Source organism: Canis aureus, chromosome 30 (assembly GCF_053574225.1).
Source record: "Canis aureus isolate CA01 chromosome 30, VMU_Caureus_v.1.0, whole genome shotgun sequence".
In the NCBI taxonomy this organism is placed as follows: Eukaryota; Metazoa; Chordata; class Mammalia; order Carnivora; family Canidae; genus Canis; species Canis aureus.
The window spans coordinates 16,719,979-16,725,571 of NC_135640.1; positions in this window are offsets into that span (position 1 = coordinate 16,719,979).

The window sequence follows — 5,593 nt, forward strand, 5'->3', positions numbered from 1 at the left end:
TTATTGGTATTATCCGTAAAAGAATTGTTTCTGTTAATTTAAAATGCAAATACAAGATTTAATTACCGTTTTAATTTATTAGCATTTTGTACTACTCCTGTTCTGATTTATTTTATTATTGATAATTTATGCTAAGGAAAGATCCTAAATACAAACAGCAGCAAACAAACAAAACTTTATGACAAAAATTTTTATTCTAGAAATATCTATAATAGTGAAAAATTAGTAACAACTTAAAATCTTTGAGAAACAGTTAATTGTGGTAGGTCCACTTCCCACCAAGGGACATTATGTTTTTAACTATATATGCCAATTATATAATAATATAGAAGTAGGTTATACTTACAATATTTAGGAAATGAAAAAAGTTAACATATATAATTACTATACTATGAAGACTACATAAAAATTATATATCCACTCATAGAATAAAAAAAGAAGGAAAGTCATTAAAATGGTAAATTGGGATAAATTTAATTAAAATGATAACTGTGAAAGACATTTTACTCTCTATTTAATATTTGCTAACTTTATTCTTTACTTGATACATATACATATTTTTTTAACTCAGGAAATTACCCGATAGAGCTTTTTTTAGAATGAAATTAAAAAGAGACTATGTAAATGTCCATTGGTAAAGGGTCAAGATTAGCACTCAGTAAAGTTTAGTGTTCCTTCCATATCAACTACAAAATAAATAATTATACATTCCATACTCTGCCTCTTTCAGATGTTAGGGAAATCAAAATTTTCTATCTTGAAAGTGAAGATACATCCCTGTATTGTCTTCTTATCCTCTCTCCTCAGCCATCATGGTAATTTTATATACAACAATGAAATACAAAACAAACAGAAATCTTCTCCAAAGAATGCAGAAAAACGTAAGGTAGAGCATGTATTGCTCCAGAAAATTGTCAAGACATAGAAAAAGAAAAAAGTTTATGTTGACAGTCCCACCATATTTGAGGAGGAAAGCAGTGATATGGCTACCTACTATTTTGATAGATGATTGAAAACACAATTTCCCTTTCCTCTACAATTTCCCTTTCCTCTATATGACTGGTGATGTTTGAGTGAATGCCATATACTGACTCATGGAATTGAGAGTTGTACTTAAAATTGTTAAGAACAAACTAGATTGTTTCATGTTTATTTATCAAATTAGCAAGAAGGGATTTTCAGAGTTTAATGATCTAATTTTACAATTATTTTGATTCAGAAATCTGCAATTATTTTTCTAAAATACGTGAAACTGAAAAAAGAAGCAAAAACTTCTATTTGGGGATAGGACAAAAGATAGGAAGACGTGGAATGGGCTGTTAAATAGGGATAGCTCTTCCAAAATATATATGACAGTCAGGAAATTGCTAAGCAGTAAGGTAAAGAATCAATCCCTAGAGTCTAAAGTTTATAATCTACAATATGGCTAACTAGTCTAGGAAAAATCAAGGTATAACCTATTTGAATATGTGCATATTCCATTTATTGAAAAGTTGATAAAGAAAATCTGAAATTTCCCATTATAATTTAAGGGATACTTGAGCTCCAAAAAGATGTACCACAGCATCAAATACACACTCCACATATTATCTTTAATTCATTAGCAGTAAACTTTATTTGTGGCATAATCACTTCTCCCCATATTCCAAATGCCCACACTGCTTTCTTTACCTTGTTTCCTATCATTTTGTATACAATATGCAAATGTACTAAAATTGAAATATGGCTTAGCGATTTTTAACACTATAAAACCTTAAAATATAAAATATGACTGCTAAATATTTTGATTTAATGGGCCTGGTGTTGCACTACATATTTATCTTAACTCACTCTTAAAATGTCAAATGGAACTCAAAAATCTGTTTTAGTTCCAAATGTAGAACTATTAATTTTATGGCCTAATATCTGATTAAATTTAACTGTGCTTCTAAGAGTGTATAGATTCCAAGCATTAGACCGATTGACTGTTTAATTCCATCATTTTAAGTGGAATTGAACCCCATCTTGCCAAATATGCTAATATCCTGGGGGTGGGGCCAGGGAGAACTGAAATAATAGGTGTTGTAAAGCTCTGTGCCTTTGTGTCTTCTGCTTGGGAGGCTAACCAAAACATGTTAACACCTCCAGTAGCCACATTCTGGGTTAGATAATATGCAAGGAAAAAAGGAAAAAAGGACTTTTTGATGATTTCTTTTGCCTTAATAAACCCATATAAGTGTCAGTAGATCCATAGAATTAAAACAGAACATCCACACACCCAGGAGTAGGCTGTCTGGGGAGGGGGTACTGAGGCTGTCTAACTTCCAGTGAACAGGTCTAAGACTACTTCCTAATGGCCAGCTTTTGAGGTAATGCCATTCTTAGTCTGAGAAAAAAAAAGGCACAGACAGGCTTATGTTCATGGCTGTCGAGAATCTTGCTGACTGGTTCATTAAACAGAACTGGCAACTGACTCCTAAGATAAAAGTTCTTGATGGCTTTCCAAGCAGGAGGAAGGGCATTGAGTGACACATATAAATATATAAGGGAAAAGAAGGGTGAGCTTGAATGGCAGTGACCTTTTCATGAAAGGTTTATGGAAGAGGTACTAGTTATAAACCTTCGACTACATTCTGGAGAATTTATTCACCCCTAGGCAAATGGTAAGACTTTAGGAAAGAAGGAAAATTTGGGGTGTCTTAAGTGGTATGTGGTGAAAGTCTTGAAAATAGTGTGGTCTTAGGCATGGATCACTACACTGGACTACTGCACGTTCTTTCTCTTAATTCTATGACTGACTTTGTGTGAGACTTTGGGAAAATTTCTTGAGGATTCTTTTTAATGGGAATAACCACTTTCATTATTATTATTATCTCTGATTATTCTGTATTTGTCTAACTATGTATTTACTGATTTATATTATGTGTATAATAAAATATCTGAAGTTCTTTAGAAGAAATACAGAATGCAAACAAATGATATTTAAATTTAGCTACTTTTAAGTGTAATTGGACAACTTTTATGTAGTGACTATCATCTTCAAATGTATTTTTTCAGAATAAATGAACCTCAAAATCCACATGATGATAATTCATCTCAATCTTCCTTTGCCCAATTTTTGTATCAACTACATGATAAAAATAAACATTTTAATTAAAGACTTGGATACAAGTATTATAATAGGCCCTAGGTCATTTCAGACTTAAGAAAGAAATCAGTGTAAGTTGTTAGCATTATACACGTATGGGATGCAGCCTTAGGAATGGACCTACAGGAATTTTTCTCTAAAAAAATATCTGAAGTACGATGTTTAAAAGCCAACTCTCTATGGAGATAATAGTAACAGCAATAGATATTTGATCATTAGTAGAATGGTAGGTTCTTATTGTTACTTAATAAAATTAAACCCTCATTACTGTCACCAATTTTTGCAAATATTTCAGTTCCTTTCACCCAAAATTAGTGTTTTTACAAGCATTGCACTTTTATAATACTTTATTATCTCACTACTAAGTATATGTCATATGTGAAAAAAATCTTATCTTTAAAATTACCACATCCCTCAAAGGGTAATTTAAAATGGTATCTAATTGCATTTTACAAATTCAAGTGTTTTCAATTCTACTTTAAATTCGTTGATAAGGTCTATTCTTTTGTAACTTAAAGAAAAAGCAGTGATTGTGCTGTTTTTCAAACCATTTTGACAATAGTTCTAACATGCTTTTTTCTCTTTTGCTCTATGAAAAAATAGCTGGCTTAATAAATGGAATTTTAAATGATTCTTATGGAACATTTATATAACAACTCTAAGATGACTATAACAGAGCCAAAAAGTAATTAAAGCTTCATAAATGCATAGTGACATGATCCAATCAGTCATTTACATTTGGGTAGTTCAAAGTCAGAGGACCTGGGAAAGCTTTCGTTCATACGAGAGGAGCAAATAGAAAGAATAAGAAGAAAATGAGAAGACAGTTTTAGGGAATTAAATTAACCTTAATAGACAGAAGTGGATTAAGGAATAGCTTTAAGAATAATTTTCCCCGTAAGACAGAAAGAATCGGAGAAGTATGATGTTTATAAAATACTTACAACACGAGCAATTTTCTTTTAAAAAGAATAATAATAACCTAAAGAATTAAAATCACAGGTCTCACCATATTAAAACCATGACAACTCATTTAATATATATATATATGTATATGAGTGAATATTTTCATCAAGTTTTAAGTAAATTAATGGCAGAATAATTTTTACAAGGGGTGATTTGGAAAAAGTTGCAAATGATAGAAAGTTTTTATTTTCTTTAATAACTTTTCTGAAAGAATAGGGAGGGAAGTTGGAAAGAAGAATGGAGGGAGCTTTCTTCCTTCCTCCTCTCGTTCCTTACTTCCTTGCTTCTTCCTTCCCTTAACTTAATAGGAGGGAATAAATGCACTGTCTGTTTCATTCTTACTAAATCAAATACTATTGAGTACAAACTCGCTTTAGGTATATACATAGTCTCTTAATGGACATTTCTAATTAACTCTATCACAGTCACTTCAAAATCAGCATGTTCTAAATCTAATTCATCACTTCCTCCTACCCCGTGGCCTGTCTCTATTTCCTATTGCAAGTACCATTTCCCAGATCTATCAAGCTAGATGCTTTGGTGTACCTATGGACATCTACCTTTGCTCAAATGCTACTTTCTATTGCTTGATGTACTATCTCACAGCCTCCAATTTCATAGTCTCTGTCCATTCCCTGCTAAATTATCTATTAACAGTGAATTTGGTCATGCCATTCTTTTACTGAATAATCTACGATAAGCAGAGATTAGGTAAGGCTCTACTGCCCCTGCCTCTGTACTTGACTTCTAGGTAAAATTGGCAAAACTCTTCATCTCCTCCAATTTCAGCATGGTTTGATCAAAACTTTCCCCAAGAGTTTTACATATGCCTGTGGGAGTTACATGTTAAGTCACCTCAGCCTCAGTTAGTGGCACGTGTCATATATGTGCCAGTAACTCAGTCCTCCACTTGATGTTCCCAAATGATAAAATATATAAATACAAATTTGATGGACTTAGAGATCTGGGAGAAAGGCTGAAGAGTGAACTAAATATGAGCAATACAAATAATTTCCAATGGAGCAGAGAAATGAATGTTCTTAAAATACCCTTCATTTTCTTTTATGTGGTGGATATTTACTAACATGTTTATGAAGCTGTTTTTTGCTTGTTTTTCTCTGTCTTGTTGGGTTCTCTCTTTCCCTCATTTCTCTGTTCCTAGCCTCCTTCTTATCAACTCCAAATTCTTCTCCTTCCAATTTTCAGAGTAATTCAGCTGCCCCTTCACCAAGCCTCGCGTTCATTAAAGCTTATCAGACATGTTTAATGAAGCCCATCAAGGCACAGACAAAATGGCTCTCCATTTGATTTGTTCCTCTTTCCTTAGAAGGTAGATGTAGTCATTTAAAAAAAGAAAAAATAAGCAAATTAAAAAAGATAAATACTGTAAAACCAAACATCATCAAGGATTCCTGTTTCCTATCAGATAAAATCTGACTCCTTAGTTATCCCATAAGAACCCACTTTCTACCCATGTCTTCAATCTTAATTTTGATGGTA